The 19,015-nt window shown below is 38.8% G+C and overlaps 1 protein-coding gene across 6 annotated transcripts in view; it reads right to left on the reverse strand.

Moving 5' to 3' along the window:
* The window catches only part of RGS6 (regulator of G protein signaling 6), a 274,185-nt gene that overhangs the window by 223,707 nt on the left and 31,463 nt on the right, over window positions 1-19,015 (reverse strand). Inside the window, exon 2 of one of the 6 annotated variants that reach the window (XM_040066250.2) lies at window positions 12,050-12,117. The exons of the other annotated variants lie outside the window; for them this stretch is intronic. The gene's annotated coding sequence lies outside the window, so the exon portion shown is untranslated. The remainder of the gene's footprint in view (window positions 1-12,049; window positions 12,118-19,015) is intronic. 6 annotated transcript variants of the gene reach the window in all.

Genomic DNA, 19,015 nt, shown 5'->3' on the forward strand with positions numbered 1-19,015 from the left:
AGCAGCACACATTCGGGTCAGGACAGATTAACACACAGCCCACTCCCACTCTCCCCAAAAGGTTATGCTTCCCAGCATATTTCCCTTCTGTCATCCAGTGGCAGGGAATAAATCAGAAAGCCTCATTTTCACTTCCAGTTGAGAAGGAATGAATCTCAAGTGTTTGGTGGTAAAATCAAGACCTACACTTTCCTTCCTTTTTCCCAGTCATCTTTGGTGGGGCTTGGAAAGGCCTCTTTTCTCCTGTGGGATAGGGAAAAGAGGACAACATCCCTCCCTTGCTGTACCCTGACAGACAAGGACAGGACTGCATGGTTCCCTCAATATCCCCTTTTCCCAATGAGTCTGGTGCAGCTCAAAAATATTCACGTACCCGTGTGTCCTGTGGCCACCTGTGCAGTATCCATAGTTAATGCCATGCAGTAACCAAAGAGAACAGAAAAGGAAGCAAGGACGTTCAGGTTGCCAAGGGCAGACAGGTTCCTGTCACAGGTTTCTGTCACAAGTTCCCCATCCTCATTCTACAGCTTCTTATATCAGCACCAGACTTCCACGCACAGCATGAACCACAATCCATTTATCCTCCTTCCTAATGGAGATCACAGACTTGTTAGAACCATACCAATAAAGGGAAAAAAAAACTGTTTGCAGAAGTTAAGGAGATGAGCTAGAAGACAGCTGAGCAAGTTGAAATGTTTGCTAACACTAATACTTCAGCAGTCTACCAGAGGAATAGTACAGAGCACTGCTGCTTTGAGCAATTTGAAATAATCTGGAAAAGTTTCAAATATAACATGAGCCTATTATCAGAATAGCACAGATCTTGGAATTTGTGCCTCTCAGAAAACCTATCCTCCAGTCTCCTTTAATGTAGTTATTTAATGCCTTAGACAAGTAGAGAATGACCTAATTTTCCAAGTATTTCAGAAAACAAGAAGAGTATGGTTTTTTATCACAATTTTCTACAACACTGCTTTAATTTCATTCTTTAATTGCTTTTAGGCAAGGACTGCCAATCTGGTGAAAATCCACTGAATGGGTCTTCTGTAAAATACTAGCTTTTTAACTTCAGAGAAAAGGTGGAGGGGGAGTTCAACCCACTCTACATTCTACAGAAATTATATCACCAATTTACAGTCATCTACTCTTAGGATAAATGCCGATTCATCTTTTTGCCATACCATGAACCAACAAATAAAAATTAATCCAGATTATCTGAACACTTGAGTACAAGCACTGGTGAGCTCCAGAATTGCTCTGTCAACTCAAAACACCAAAGGATCTGGCCCCATATGCTTCACTGCATGAAAAGAAGTGAAAACTCATCTAAGTCACATTTTCCATTTCAGAATTTTAAAAAATTAATAGCTTATATTGCTTCATGTAGCCATCCAAGGTTCACATCCCCCAAAAAGGAAGGAAAAGAAGAGAATGGTGATTTTTTTTTTTTTTTTTTTTTTTTTTTTTTTTTTTTTTTTTTTTTTTTTTTTTTGCTATAAATCAGCACAGAACTGGTATATCTTAGCAAAATATCTTTCAGTATAAATTGATTTTACTGCAGTACTTCCAGAAGTAGACTACTGTACCATGTCCAAGAGCAAATATAAACATTAGGAAAAAACTTAAAATGACTGCTGAAGTTAAGTTAAATATTTATTTTTTCTCTTTTTCCTTCAATCTTTTTTATAATAACTGTTTTACTTCTGTGTTTGAGGGCACACAGCCAAAAAGACATTTAAATATGAGCTCAAAATTGTATTTCATTATGTTTTATGTTTTGATGGGGATGGAATTACTTCTTTCACTAACTCCACATCGGAGTTACTGACAGCCCATTCTCAGCACACTAATTTACTGCTACTGATGACAAAGTGGATGAGACCATTTCTAGATACTGCCTAAATATTCAGCAGAACAGCCTCATCCAAAACATCAACACTTTATTACAGTGTATTTTCTCCACCTTAAAACAAAGCAAAACACCAAACTCATTCCTACCCCAGGTTTCCTTCCACCCTTGCTGCATTTAAAACAGCAATTGATAGTACACTTTGTGAAAGTCTTTGTGAAACTGTCCTTCAGGACAGCAACAAATAAACCCTTTACAAATTTCAAACAGAGCATTTCAGAGACAAAAAAATTAAACAGTTGCATAAAATTATTATAAGCATGCATATTCTTACAAATCAATACTTATTTTGAACCAGAAGAACAGACATAAAATCATATAGTTTCATGAGTTTCTAGTAAGTGGGTACTTTAATCCACATCAGGACAGCTGAAGAAAACACCTTCTGAAAGGTGAGAAAACTCAAGGTAATGAAACACATGGCAACCTGTGTTGCACTTGGTGGATGTTGCTGAGAAGAATAAACACTTGCCATATATTACCCTACATTTACCACACATCTATGCTATGGCTAAATGGAAGGCACCTTGTTATTGTGCACTAGCTATTATTTAGGTTTTACATTTCAAATGTCTTTAAAATGAAGTTACAGGGGTTCGAGCCTGTGCAAATGTTGCAACCATTAGTTCCTGTTGATGGCTGCATCACTGTTTCTTGCAGGTAAAGGGAGCTCCAGTGAAGCAAAGGACCCACAGGGATGGATTCAAGCTGAACAGCGAGGTGATTCATGATCTTTCATGAATAAAAGAATAGTTTACAAAGCAGAACAGAAAGACCCCAATCAACTGGTAAGGAATTTTCTCCTAGCAATTTCACTGCTTACGTAGTATTACATGTGCCTCACTTTCATGGAATGAACTACAAAGACAGGTACAGAAGAACTGGCAACTTGACTCACAAAGTCACAAAGTGCTCACAAAGTCGTAGTTCAGTGCCTGTTGCATCCCAGGCACAAGAACATGTTGCAAAGAAGGATGGGAAAAGCATATCATTGCAGCCACTGAGCTTTACAGCAGGTTACAGCACAATGACTGTGAGCCAGTGACACTCATGGAGCCCTGGTCACCCCGCACTTTCCAGACACCAAACACCTGCATCTGGAAAGGCTGCACAGCTGCTCCCTGCTCTCTGAATATTAAATAGTGACATCATTTCTTCCATGTGAAGCATGGCAGAGAAGAGAAAACCGTAAATCCTGATCTACCTCCAGAAAGGCGCCCACGGCAGTGTGACAGCAGCCACAAACGCTCAGAGACCATGGCTGAAACTTTTGAGCTAGCCAGAGGCAAAGCCTGTGCCACACCAAGTCTGGCCCAGCTCATGCAAAACTGAGAGGTTTTGGGATCTTTCTTAACCCCTGCCTTGTGCTTGTCTTCCCAGCGTACTTGTGGCTTCACCAGGTGAGAGAAAGCTCTGAGGTTCCTGCTCTTGGTGCAGCTCAGCAGACAGATTTGGCTGTTGGGGACCAGCATGTAACACCAGCCCAGTAACAGCAGGCTCAACACAAACAAAACAACAACAAAACTTTTAAATGAGTCTCCACCAAAACCTTTCAAAAAAAAGCTTTTTTCATGAAGGGTTTAAAATCAATAGAACAGCACTCTTGCTGTAATTACTCACTGATAGTTCAGGACAGAAGTACTGCAATGGGAAGAGAGGCAGAAGGCCAAATTCGAATCTGATGTAAGCAAAATGATCGTTCAGAGTACAGCAACAATCATAACCTCTCCTTACATGTCAGAATCTGACCCACAGTGCTCAAAGATCACTGCTGCTGATCACTCAGATGAGACCATGATGAGACTCGGGCATCAACATTAATCAATAAAGACAAAGAAAACCTGAAATATACCATTAATTCACTCCATCATTTATTTACTCTTTTAAAGAACAGTTGCAGCCTTAATAGAATATTTTTGACTCAATCAAACAGTTTCTGAAGTTCTTGCATATCCTCCATTTTTCTGATGTAACTCATTTACAGCTGAGGAAAGCCTCCATTTACAAGGCTATGACTCTCCTCTTCATCAGAGTTAACAGCAATTCCCACCACCAACATGCAGCTGTCAGTCAGACAGACATTTGTTATAAGCATCTTCATTTCCTTTTATTTCTGCAGACACCTTTAAACAGCACCACTGCTCAATTCATAAGCCATATTAGTGCAACATCTCTCTAGACAGTCTCGCATAAAATTAAATGCCCATTTAGCAGCTTACAAACCTTACAGCAGTTGGTTTATTTTCGCTCATTATTGTAACAGAGCAATCAAGAACAGCAGACTATTACAGCATCATATAACATGGCTTCTCTATCAACCCACTGGCATAAAATTAGATGGCTATCTGAAAGATGAAGTAAACCCCTCATTTATATTTGAGTTTTGTGATGCTACTAAGCAAATAATGGCTGCAGACAGATTTTTAAAAATCAGGACACCTCAACTCACCAAGGGTTAACCTGTTCACACACCAGGACCTGAGCTTTTCTCTTGCTTAAGGACTGTTTAATTATGTATACTGAGTGCAGCAGCTCCAGCAGGAAAGATTAACACAGACTCTCTCAGTCTAATGCAAGGACATTTAACCAGAACACTGCAAGGCTACAGACCAGTGTCTCCCAGGTTCATGTGGGTATAACAAGAATCAGGGCCAAAAAACTGCATTCCCCAATAAAATAAATGAATGAATAAATAAACAAACAAATCTGAAGGGTCCTGGTTAGACACAGAAGTAAGGCTTGGAAAACAGCTTTCATATGAAACTGGATTTTTTGTTCCTGACCATCTCATGAAGTGCTTAAAAGGTGCTTGGATGCTTTTGAAGTTCCAAAGAAGGTATGCAGCATGTCCACCAAGTGATATTTTTCACTTGCATGAAAATAAGGTCCTTTAACTTAAAAAACAATTTTCACAGGGAACAGAAGCTCTCAGAACCAACCATTTAGGATGCTTCATGGCATCTCTCATTTATTCCATCATTTTGGCCTCAATCCATCATTATTAAGAATCCTTTTTGAAACTCTCAAAACAACCCACGAGTGATAAGAGGACATCCTCATATTACATACTTTTTGTCTGTGCAATATAATCTGCATTAAGCACATTCCTTTGATCATACCACCTGAATCACCGTTGACCTTGTCCAGCCTGATCAGGACTGTTTTAACATTCAAAGTTTCAGAGGCAGTTTGATGGTTAATATTTATGGAAGCTGGGGAAAAAGCCTTCCATGCAACCATAAAACATAAACCCATCACCTTTAGTTAAAACAAACAAACAAACAAACAATTAAAAGACAACAGACAACCCCATCTCCAGGAGAACGCCCAAAGCAGCTTACTCCTACTAACAGATACAATGACATGCCATGGGGTGGGGATGCACAGCAGTGGCAGGGGTAGGGCCAGTGTGCAGAAGGAAATTGCTCCTCCACCATCCCCAGAGAGGATCCAGGCCTTGTAGAGCCTCTAAGGAGTTGAACAGAGTTATCCTAGCCCAAGTTTATGGAGCAAACAACTTCTGGCTGACACTGCAAGCCCTGGATGATGCTCGGAAACCAGCAATAGCATTGTACAGCTTTTCTCCCTTACGCTGTTCTTTATCTGACTACTGCAGCATTTTATTTTACAAATACTGTAGCAACACATTTGGACCAAGATGGAACAATCATGCATATGAATTTTCAGTTCTCTGCAGAAGATACTAACATTATTTCTGGACTGCTTTCATTTTTCCTTTTCCAGACAAAATCTGGTTAAAGAAAATGAAATTTTCTAAAAATTAGTGTAAAGCAAAAATAATTTATATGGTCATCAGATAATGAGAAAAAAATACGGTAACAGAAGCAAAACGTCCCTTTTACCATCTCCCAGCAGAAAAGCCAAGAAACTCTCAATAAAGATGGGAGGTTTTTTGTTCCACACCCCCCTCCCCCCTTTCTACTGATCCTAATAAATTTCAGAGAGAGGAAGCATCTACAATTTTATTTTACAAGACCTTTGGAAAAATAAGATAGATTTCTCAAGCAATGGGAACTCTTGAAGTGTTTCATATCTCTTTCCTCACAAACTCATGCCTTCAGGGAGCTCCTCCTGCCCCTTTTTTAAGCCCAAGCACTTACATAAAAATCGGGAACTCTGGGACAGACAAACCGCAGATTCCCAGAAGTCCAGGGTATATGAATATGGAGCTCTCTGACAAGGTCCCAGAACTTTCCAGAGCAGCTTTATTTTTACTTTCTGTAATCTAAGGTGATACTGTTTCAACTAGAACACAAGCAGTAAAAGGAAGGTAATAGGCACTGGGCACTTGGAACAGCCTTCTTTAGACTCCGTTAGCTCTGTAGTAAGAGCTGCATTTTCCAAGCCCTGTTAACTGCAGGGTTTGTATTAAAAATTAAAATAACAAAAACATAAAACACTGCACAGAGCCAGTGTAAAAATTATGGCAATGGAACATGTGTGCTTATTCAGTACAATTTTTAAATAAACATTATCAACTTCTGAAAGGCAAACTACTAGCAAAGCAATAAAATACTTGCATGATCCTCTCCATACCACATTTTAATCTATGCATTCTAGTCTGTTCCCTTACTTATGAACACCATTTTTAAGTATTCAACATCAACATGAAGCTGCCCAACCTCTTCAGTTCCCTAAACACATTAATTTCAATGTGAAATGCTGAAATGAGGTCAAGGGAAGCCAGCTGATATAATTTCATGGGTTTCAGTAAAGCTTTTGATACTGTCTCTCCCAGCATCCTTCCGGACAAAACGTCCATCACACAGCTGGATGAACACATCATGTGATGGGTGAACAACTGGCTCACGGGCTGGGCTCAAAGGGTTGTAGTGAACGTGGTGCCATCAGACTGGTGACCTACCACTAGTGAGGCTCCTCAGGCTCCATTCTAGGGTCAGTTCTCTTCAGCATCTTCTTAGACAGCCTGGATGCAGGACTCAAAGTCATACTGAGTAAGTTTGCTGATGTCACTAAATTGGGAGGAGCCGTCGACTGTTATCATATTTTTTGAAAACAGAGACGTCCTGAAGAGAGACCAGGACAGAGCTCAAGAAACCTTTGGAAAGTGCTCTCAGGTGCATGGTAGGATTCTCAGGGTAGGTTGCTGGCATCTACATTCATGGAAAGCAAAAAATCAGAGTAAAAACTCATCAAAATTACAGCGGGACTTAATTTGTGGCTCATGATAGATGGGAAACAACGTCACTGGACAGCACCAGCCCCTCACAGCTGGGTGCTCAATCTCACATCCGTCTGTATGGTAGAGTACTTTCCATCAGTGAATGTGTTATCACTGTGTGCTGCTCGCTGATCCCTGGCTAGCAAATATTTAGAGAGCTCTGGGCAACCCAGTTTTCCATCAAGCAGAAAACCTGCCAAGCTTAGCCAGCACTGAGGGCTCTGTCATTAGGGGCATACCTCACTCAAGATTTAGAAATGCTAACTGCTGCAGTCCAAGGAGTCACAGTGCCATTGATTCTGAGTACAGAACACTTCTGAGCATGGTATTAAATGCCAGAAACTTTAATTTATATCGGATATAGAAGTATTCAGCTGGGTCATAAAAAATGCAGCTTTGTATTGTTTCCTAAGAATATAACTATGTTACTTGCAATATAAATCCACTTCTACATTTGCTTCATATTTTTGTCCTCAGATCTCTTTCTGAATTCAATAAGTCAGCTTTGTAAAGTAATTATAATTTGCTGTTTGTGCTTATTCCTATTCAAACCTAAACATTCCCTTCTAAGGACCTAGCTTTCAGAATGCTGAATCTTGTGGTGATTCAGTAAAAGAGCAAATGGTAAGATTAGTATTACATAAGAACAACAGTTCTCAACAGTTAATAACTCACAATCTACACTTACTCAAAGGAAAGGGCTAAGAAAACAGAAAGAAAACAAATGAAATAACTTCCTGAAGATGTTTTAGCTGGTCAGTGGTAGAAGTGACAACAACAGGCATTTAAGTCTGCTGCCTCTTGTTTCAGCATTCAAGTGACCATAATAAGTACTAATGCAAGCTCTCTCTTAATGCTGCTTTCCACAGCCAATGTAAACCAAACCAACTTGCAAGCCTCAAGCTAAAGGACAACAGTAAGTCAAGAGTAAAGTTCATGTGTATAGCAGTTGTCACTTCTCTCGCTGACAGTATGAGGTCCCAATGTCAGCTCATCACACCAAGGGCACCTCCAAGACAGAAGCAGGCCCTGCTGCAGTTTCCTGACTTAGCTCTCTGGGTGATGAGCAACAGCCCAGTTAAAAGCATTTAAGAGGGTAATAAGCAGAGGCTGATCAGCTCCCCAGAAAAGTTCAGCATTTCTAGACCAGCAGAGGAAAGATAAATTTAGATTTGGGTCAGCAGGTCTTATAACATCATAGACACTTCCCTCAACATTTCATCACTAATGCATGACTACCAGGCCATGTTTCAAGCCTTGACTTAAAATCTGGGATTACTATATCCTTTTTTGAACATGAATGCTCCTAAGACATTATGAGGAGGGATGAAGACTGTGCTGCATAAATATTTTGCAGTCATCATTGCAAAAGCATTCCATTTCTGGGACAAGAACAAGAAAATCAGGAAATTTTATCCAAAAGTTTGGAACTCAAATATTAAAGATGGTTAATACAGCAAAACATTTACATGCTTTTTTTTCAGCCGTGGTATGCAAAAGCTGTTTTGTTTACTCAGTTACGGTAGGCAGGCAAATTGCCGAATTCAGTCTTAAGCCTATCCTTTCAATTCTTCCATCAGTATGGATGGACTAACCAAATATCATCTGTTCAGATCTTCATCAGGAACCACTCACTCATCAGTGGAATTTTCACCAGTACTGAGGGTGAAATCACTTTGCCATTGGTACCATTCTATTTCCTTTAATATACCTCTTGGGTTTGCATCTAGTTTTTAAAAATAGTAACAACAGATAAAATTTGAACTTTCTATTGGCACTGTGACAGAATCTTAGCCCTTTCAACCACTTGTTCAGCTTTGGTTTCGATTTCTCAGAGCGCTTCCATGTAGATCTATCATGACTTGGATGAAGATCATATTATGTTTGCAGTTGCATTTATGAACCCTAGCACGGCCTCAGAAAAAGAGGAAAATGCATAGCATTGTTATAACACTAAAATAACAGTCTACTGAGATATATAGATACATACATATACATCTATTTATATATATAGTCAAATCCTAGGTAGACAATGACAGGAAGGGACAAGGGCATAAAATCAGAGCTGCTTTTGTTACAAGATCCGGCTATCAACTGAATTATTAAACAGTTTTTTTCTGTATTCATCACTGACTTAAGAAACATAGCCCGTGCCTGAAAGTTTGTAGCAGTGTCTGGTTTAGCAGCAATCCCAAGACAAACCTTCAATAACTGTGAATGATACAATCCATCCTGACAAAGCAGGGAAGCCTAGAGCTCTTCACCACTGCTTTGGAGACCATGGAGCAAGGCACATTGTGACACCTGGGCATCTTTTCAGAACAAGTTGCCTCTAGACGTATTTCCCAGGACAGAAACAACACTCCCTTGAACATCCTCAAAAAAATCCATTTTTCCTTTGAGAAAGACATACTGTAAACACAGTTGCAGATAAACAAGAAGCAAGCGCATGCAAAAAGTATATTTAAGAGAGTTTAGCACTTAGCAGCACAGGTGAGCTTTTCCTGACTAATCATCTTGTTACTCCCTCCATTACAAATTGCCAATGTGCACAGAATTCAAAATTAAATAAGCTAGCCTTGTTAAAAGGATAGATCATGCCACATTTAAACTAAATTTTCTGGAGAATCAATGTGAAAGAAAATGAATTTCCAAACCTCTCCTTTTTTTCATGTGAAGTAGAATTGCCTGGCAACCTTCAGGTCTCTCCACAGGGAAAAAAAGAATTACGATCCAGGAAAACAGAGAGCTGCTCTTCATGATTTTAATACAATGTTCAGGAAATAAATATAACAATAAATACCCGACAAAATACTCCAAGACTCTAAGTTGTAAGATTTTTACTGTTCAAAATAACTGAAATCTTTGCAAGCCTCATGCAAGTAACTGGCAAGATGAGCTTTCAGCAATGGTATTTCTGACAAAACCTACCTATCTGCCTGGAGGTCAATGCACATTTTTTTAATCCACAGTCAGTTAAACACAGCATGAAGGCTATGAGAACAGAGTTATCTTGATCTAAAGGCTCAGAGGTGATTGAGTCCATTTGTAGTTGCTGAACTTTTCTTTTAAAGATCCTCAGACTTAAGAAACAGCACTGGGTAGAAAATAGAATTCAAAGAAGTATTTCAGCACCTAGGGAACACCAACAATTTCATTAACAAAATTTGAATAGTATAACTGATGCATTCCCAAAATATACAGCTCATTTTTGTAGACAGTTCTGAAAGAGATTTCTTGGCCTCAGTTTCATCCAAAAAATCAGACAAAAAACTCCAAACCACCAAAACCTTCCACTGATTCAAATACATGAGCAGCTTAGGTAAACATAGGTCTAGTCCCTTGTCAAAAGGTCACTGTAAAACAACTCTGTCCAGGGTATTACACAAGTCTGAGAGTTTTCAGTTCGTCACACCTAGGAGAGTAGGAAGAACTACAGATGAGTTGAGTGAACCTTCTAACTAACCTCTGCTCTGTGAAAAAGGACTACATTTGATACTGCTTAAGAGAGCTACCCTCTGATCAACAGAAATAAAATATGTTTTAAAAATTATTAAGTAGAAGAAAAGGCAAGATAAGTGGAATGGGGGAGAGAGAGAAAGGGAGAAAGAAGAAGTGCATTCAAGCACCAAATTGTCCTAATAAGCAATTTAAGAAATTCAATAAGGACTGGTGGTTTGATTTTTACGACATCCCAGAGGCTCAGATGCCGCACTCTGCCTAAACAGCCCATGCACATATGGTGGGGCCTGAATACACAGTAAGCTAGTGAATGGCAAGCTGATGAGCAACTTACATCTCACTACCAATTCCCAAGCATCCTCACAGATGCTTTCAAAGTGAAGTAAGCATGTTTGCAAAGGATGTCCCTGCACTGCTCCTGGAAAGGCAGCTAAGGCTCTGTGAGCTCACACATTACCCCACCACACTGGGCATTAGCTTACCTGGGCGGAAGAGCACCGGGATCAACCAGCACCACAGAATACAGGAAGGAAATTCTTATATTAAAATATGGTATCTTTTATTCTGAAAGCTTATTTGCACGGTACAGTCATTCTTGTGAGGGCCGTCATAAGAAGCTGTTTGTACCGATCAGCTGGATACGATTGCTACAGACCAGAAACAGCCCCTTCTGCTTCCATCTCATCTAATTCAGCTCCAGGGTAAGAAAAGGTATGAAAAGGTATAAACATGATACTACATAGCTATTAAGTTTCAGACATTCTGGTGGTCTCCACTATAGGGGAACAATATCTTCATATGTTTTTTTTAAGTAGAAAAAAAACCCCTCCAAATGTTCCTCACAGTGATCCCAACATACCTCCAATACTAGCTGCAAGCACTAAGTAACCAACTGAAAGAAAAATGAGATAATAACGATTTGACAAGTTAAGCTCCTTTAAGTCCCCATAACAACTAGCGTACTTTGACTGCGTAGGAAGTCATGCCTCTTATGCCCTTCTTCCTCACTTTTCAAGGAATGAGGGTTATTATGTGCCCAACCGACCCACAAATAAGGATGTGCTGCCATGCCAAAGACAATCACTGGGTACAAATGTCTGTTCAAAAACAATAGATTTCTCAAGTTACAGTCAATAAATACATACAAGCATAGAAATGTTGTTTTGCATAGACACGCATATGCCTAGTTGGACTTAATGATATATACACGTCGGAGTATTGAACTAAATCAAGGGAAGAGTAAATGTAACATAAGATAGTCAGGTTTCACATTTGGTAAGATTGCACATCTCTAAAAACACATCCTTGATGAGTCCACTAACAGCTAAAACACAAAAACATTTCTGAAAATAAACTAAGTAGTGTTAACTCTGCAGTATTCAAAAGCATCTAAATTTGAATCTTTCTTACACAGATTTCACAGGAAAATTAACCCACATCTGAAGCATAAGTAATAAGTAAATCTTGTGACTTACTAAGCATGACTACCCCATCCTCGGCAGGTTATGCAGAGGTCAGCAGACACCAGCAGTGCATCTTCAGCCTTACAAGAAAATCATCAGTTATTTCTCTCTGCGTAGATGACAGCTTTACAACAGACATCCGTCACCAAAGAAGTCACCCGTAAGATCTGACCAGCAGGCAGAGCCCAGCATTTGACACAGTGCCGATGAAGCCAACTACTACATCTGATAGTGAACATCAAATGTTCACGGTCATCCTAGTGACAGGCTCTGAGGGAGCAGCCCATGCCCACACTATCCTCTTGAGCAGTACGTGCTTCTGGTAAACCTGCTATTGCCCACAATACTACAAACAATAGCCATAGTGGTTATGTCACAGAAATCCTAAAGCATCGGTACACAGCTGAGGAAGTTAAAAAAACACATGGGTAGGACATGTCTTGTGCCACTACCTAGTCTGAAATACATCACTTCTCTCTTTGTAAAAGTAACTAAGATGCCTCTTTAGAAGTGTTTACTGACAACACCATATGAATAAGGCCCCGCCAATGCCCACTGCACTTCTCTTGCGGTTGGGTTTGGATTCTTTGGTGCAATGCAAATATAAAATCAGAAAAACTGTGTCACAGAACTTCTTGTGTGGAAAATTTGTACTTTGAGACAACTGTATTTCATATTTCAGACATACAGTTTTTATTAAGTAGAAAGGAACTTTCAAGAAGGGTCTATGAATTAGCAAGGAAAAACCAGAAAATAGATTTTTACATGCCAATCCTTTGATATTGACACTCTTGTTCCATGCTAACTTCTTTGTCCAAGATGTGTTTATCCACTTTTCAAATGGATTATACAAAATTACAAAAAGGGAGCATAATATTTAGGTTGGGACTAATCCTAAAATAAATTCTCAATGCTTACATTTCTCACCATCCACATCTGTACTGTGAAGACAAGATCCCCTCGTTTTAGCATTCTTAATAGTTTGAAAAATTAAACCATTTTCTTTGGAATAATTTCCTCAGAGTTAAAAGAAAACTATTGGGAGCACTTTTGGTAAATAGGGTACACTGCAACATGTTCCATAGGTCTGTACACAGAGAGCAACAGACCTCCACACATGCACCCACATTGGATCAAAGTAAATGAGAACGGGGATATTTCTGACTTAGCATCAACTAAACTCTACAAAAGTTAGAGCAATCCACATTTTGTCCTTCCTAAGCAGTATACATGCCCTCCACAGCTTCCTTCAGCCATTCTGAAGATGACAAGGCATATGACCCCCACCTCCATGCTGTTTAAAACCAGCAAGCAGGGAGGCTATTAGAGTCCTTAGCAAGGGTATCTGCATTTTGGATAATCACTCTGGCAGTAGCACCATGCTAATGCAATCCAAGGCACTCAACAATCATTCAGGTCCCAGGAAATGTACTCATGCCACTCACTAAGGGTCAAACAACAAGGAAATACATGAAAAGAAAGTGGATGTTTACAGCACAGGTTAACACGAACATCAGATGTTGCACTGAGCCACAACCCTGAAACTTTTTCAGACTGTGTCCATACTGCATTTCCACTATAAGAGCTTTAATTATCATAGGTTAATCACATCCCCAAGGCATTACAAAGCAACAGGCAATGGCGGATGCCTCTAATCCCTCTGGGGTGTAATTATTTCATAACCACTACATTTCAGGGTTACCTGATGGCCGTTATGGAAAATTTTATACTCTCTCCTTTCTCAACCCAAGCCTTTTAAAATTAAATACATCTCTGACCTATTTTACACAATCCCAATTCTTTCCCTTAACATGCAGTGTAAGACTTTGTTCTTTTCTTCAGACAGCAGACAAAGGCTAATCTTCTCCCCCTATCCTTTTCCCCCTTACCTCCCCCTAGTCTTCACAGCATATCCAGCACAGTATAAACTATTTGGAGGAAGTATTTTCAAAGGTGACAGACTGTATTTGAACAGAGATTTGTTCATGGTGTAGGAAGGATTATGATCCCCAGCTCCACAATGAGAATTCTCTAAGATACTTGTTGCTGTAAGAAACCAGGGTCAAATATACACAGACATGTTTTCACCTACAGCTTATCACCTTTCTGGTGGAAGGAAGGGATTTTTGACATCATGATTTGTTCCTCTCAAGTTGCCTCCATCTAGGAGAAAACAGTATGTGGATCCATAAGAATTTATTTTTCTTTTTTTTTTTTTTTTTTAATTAACCTCTCTTTGCTTTTTCCATTTTCAGCCTCAAAAACAAACAAACAAACAAACAAACAAAAAAACCACAAAAAAAACCAAAAAAAAAAAAAAACCAAAACCAACCCCACACCACACATAAGCAAAAGAAATCTAAGATATTTTGCTTGCAGAATAGGCCTTTCTATTTTCAGAGACTGCCAATTGCAGATGAAAATGCCATTTTTCCTTGCCACAAAAGATCAGGTTGGGAGCACAAGGAACTTTTGAGAATACAAGATAAATGGATCCTTCTTTCCTCACCCAGACCCTGGCAGAGTACCCCAGTAAATCCCCCAAATTATACCTAGGCCTCTGAATTGGAAAAATAAGGCCAACATCAAGACTTTTAAACCAAGACAGTGCCATTTCTAGGTCTCTTCAGTATCCATCTATGCAGCTCTGGACGAAACTACAAGCCAAAAAGCTGAAATGACAGTTTCCACACTGACACAAGCAATAATTGACTCGAGTAATAACTGGCAGTGCTCCCATGGCCTTGGTGGGGCTGAGATTAGGCAATGTCCAGACACAAGGAGAGGAGAATGAACTAGATCGCATTTGATCTGATGATGGAACATGCTAAAAATACTTCTTTTAAGTAAACTTTAAAGATCCAAAACCCATTAAATATTTCAGTCTTTCCTCTCTCCATTTAACAGGTTTGAGGTCCTTATGCATCTCCTTTGATGAGTACATATAGAAGATAAGAGCAAAGAATAAGTAACAAAAGAAAAGGGGTGAAATAAAAGGGGGGAAGTACATTTCAGACTGTGTCTGCTTGCTCAGCTAGAAACCAGGCAAGAACACTGTTTCTCCTTGGCAGAAGCAATAAAATAATCAATATAACTGTAAAATGTCACTAGATGTTACACACATCAGCCAAGTCCTACAGTATCCATCACTTGATCTTGCATCCCAACATCTCTCTCTAACTCTTAAAAATGCTTTCCCTTGCACCATTGTGTTATGCAACTCAATTATTATAAATACTGTTTTTATTTGCATTTACCAATTTTATAGCATTTATTTAGATATTGAGGAGATCTTAAGTATTCAGGACCTAAAGAGTTCTGATTTTCAAAAACAACACGCAAGAGTCTCCTTTCTACACTCAATTAGATCTCCAAGGCATCACTTCTTTACATCTGGATATCTAAATAAAAACTTAGGGGCTGCATATTTCAGAGTCCTGTTTTAAAATTCTGGCTACAGGATAAATCTTCATCTCTTTTGTTCTGCTGCTGGTTTAAGGTGACACCCAAAGAGTTTAGAATAAGCTCTGCAGTTCAATTGCCAAGCTCTCCCCCTTAAGGATGTCTGAAGCAAGATGAGAGGCAAAGCATTGCCAGGAAGGTAATTTGCCTGCACCAATTCTTCTGAGGTAAATTCAGACTCATTAGTAGGAGCAAATATAAAAAAAATATTGCCCACAGCTCACTGTTTTCTTTAAGATATTGTTAAGAAATCTCCTACAGACACACTATAATAAGATTTCAGATAAATTAGGGCAATAGAGACAACAATGTCATTATTTTAAAAATAATGACCATAAGTAATGCCGAGTATAAACCCGGAATCTTTAGTAAACTCTGTTAAAGTTTGTAAAGGGATCTATCCACAACTCTCTTAAAAGTCCTTCCATTTTCTGTTCTCAAGTGAGTTCTTGATGCATTTCTACAAATATTAAAACAAAATACTGATCTCTTTGATAATGGAAATACTTTCTTAAAGATTAATGACCAAAACAGGGAAGCGCTTGGGTTCACTGACTTGCAAGTCTGTAACAAAGCAGTGTTATAATACTGTTTCATTACCAAATCAAGCATGGTGGGCAGGGGCAAGTTTTAGTTACTTAAACATATTCCAAGAAAACAGCAGAATTGATAGTCATCAAAATCATGAAAACTGAAGGTCTTATCTTTTAAATTACTCCACTTTACCCAGAATTTTAAACCCCACTCTAAAAGCCTGAAAATAACACTTTATCAGGTTGTGGGCTTTCTCCTCTGATTTAGTTATTTGACACTGTTTCTTTCTCCTCAAATGGAGCAAAAATGAAGACAGTCTGGACAGGAAGAGAACACACTGGTAAAAATAAACAATTCAATACATTTACATATGTAGCCTTCAACCTCCCTATAATTGCTTTGAGTCTGGCACTGAGAGGGTAAGCAGGAAAAAATGTATTTCCTTTTCATTAAGTAAGTGCTAATCAGAATGTCCTGATTTGGTGGGGTTGCCACTTTGTAAATCAGAGGCGTTGTAACACCAACACTACAATACCTGAGATACCATGTCAATCACTGGATCTGTCAGTCGCAGAAGAAAGTGGCGGACTGGTAGGAAATAGAAACTAACAATCTATTGTAAAATACAAATAAACATGAAGGCAAACCTCAATAGAAGGAAAACTCACAGATGTATGATCAGAGGACTTTGAACTCAAACACTGCCACAGTAGAAACTTCCACCAATATTTTAATGCTTTGAAAAGGAAGGAAAGAAAAAAAAATCAGAAAGCAGTGTTGGAATTTGGCATACTCTCCTCTTTCTGTTTGCACATCTCAAGACAGCTCAGGCCCAGTCCAAACTGTAGGAGAAACATTTATTAGCTTCTTCTAGAGCACAAGTTCTAATTTGGAATTATAAAATATATAATTTCAAATATAGATAGATACATAGATACATATGTATAAAAATATAATTTCATACTATTTGCCACTGAAGAGCAAGAACTCAGCAGAACATTTAAGAGTATTTAAGACCTAGTGGAGTACATAAACCTGGTGCTGCTAAGCACTAGGGATGATGAAGAGGAGATAGATGGTAGAGGGCAGATCCACAAGCCAAAAGACGGGTTCAGAAATAGAGTCAATCACGGTAAGCTACAACTGCTCCACTGGCTTTAAACTGCAGTTCCACAAACCATAGGTATTCAAAACACAAAGATAAATAAATTTTCAGATTTCTGTTACTACTATGCAGCAGACAGATGGTCAAATTAGCTATGCTTTAAATTTGTGTAGCAGAGAGAATATAATCTATTTTTAATCAGGATTTCAGTTAGTCTTTCATTTGATTTCGAGTTCTATAGGAATACAAAAATGCTTTGTTTTGCTTTAAAAACTACCATCTACCTGAAAAACCATATGTGCATCTCCAGGAATAAAAACTATTATGATCCATCAGAAGGTAAATGCTAGTCTCATTTTACAAGACAGTTGTAATTAAAGTATTATAAAGAGCTTAGCTTTAACAGAGCAAACCAACAGGCTAAAGGCTAGACTTAGTTTGCTGAGATGCAGAAAGATACCAATATAGTGAGCAATGTCTTCAATTTATTAATAAAGATTTATACTGGTAATTAAAAACAATGAGCAAGCTGTGCCATGAGACAGAGCCTCTTCTGCAGTGCTGACCCTGGGCTCCTCCCAAGCGCCTGACTGCAGGGCCAGTGGAAACCAGACCTGGCTCTTGGGGCAAGTTCCAGTTAGGGTGGGGTGTTCACCTAGGCAGTTATCTGATTCTTCAAAACTTACAGCAATGTTATTATTATTATTACCTTAGGTCTGTAAGATTATACCACGTAAGTGCAGAAATGCTTTCATGCTATATGAATATTACTTTATTTTAATTCCAGGCTGGTGACTCTAGAGGAGCATCTTAATTTCATTTTTGATATTTTTATACTGTCTTGGTTTTCCTTGGCATCAGAACAGAAATAAATGCCAAAGCTTTCTCAAAAACAAAACATGAGTTATCTTCTGGCAAACCGTACTAGCAAGAAGTCGTGACTGAGAGAGGATGGGAATGATACAGGAAAAGCAGCACTTTTAATAGTTTTCATTGAACGGACTGAGGCAGAGTTAAGTCAACTGAAGCTGAAGTGAAGTAAAAAGAAAAACAGAATCCCAGACCTGTGAAATTTCTCTACTACCTACATCACAGGATACTTCTCCCTCTCTTTTCATATATGATAAATCCTATACATATATTCATATCCTGTACTTACGCAAAACTCTACGCATATAAAATGCATGTTATGCACATATATATGCACACACTTTTACATTTTACATACAAAATATGAATATTGCCCATATGTATACAGCATTTACTAATAGAGGACATTTTCTATACTGCTTATATCTAACAGTTCAATAGTTACTACTCATAAATTTCCTTTTCCTGGTTAACTTTCTACCATATTAATATTCATAAATTGCACATAGAGGATTTAGGCTTATATAACTGAAAAAAAAAAAAATCTCCCAGTCTTCTGCTGCAAAATTATGGAAAGAACTTATACTACTGGTGGACACATCTAGGATTCAATAATCAAAATAATTTTAGTATATAAGGCAGATTAGAATGATGCCATTGAATAACACCAGCAGCTGCCAGCCCCCTCCCAAAAGGTGAGACAGAATAGGCAAGAGGTAGCAGAAGGTGCTCAAGCCTTTATTTTCTCAAGTCACTTCTGCTCATTTTCAGAACCTAGAGAAACAGGCTGGCCAGGAGGAAGGACAGGAGGGCCTCTCACCTGCAGAATAGACTGCCATGGTCAGAAAACCTCCTCAGACATCACATCCTCCCCCTCTTGTAACACATTCAAGTGCATCACTGCCCTTGAAGTCAAATTTTCTCTCTGTGGCATTCAACTCCAGCTTTCCAAACTGCAGTTTAGAGCTGTCCATGTTCTTTCTTAGATCATCTGGATTTACTGAGAA

The sequence above is a fragment of the Hirundo rustica genome, chromosome 6, assembly GCF_015227805.2.
Source record: "Hirundo rustica isolate bHirRus1 chromosome 6, bHirRus1.pri.v3, whole genome shotgun sequence".
Taxonomy (NCBI): domain Eukaryota; kingdom Metazoa; phylum Chordata; class Aves; order Passeriformes; family Hirundinidae; genus Hirundo; species Hirundo rustica.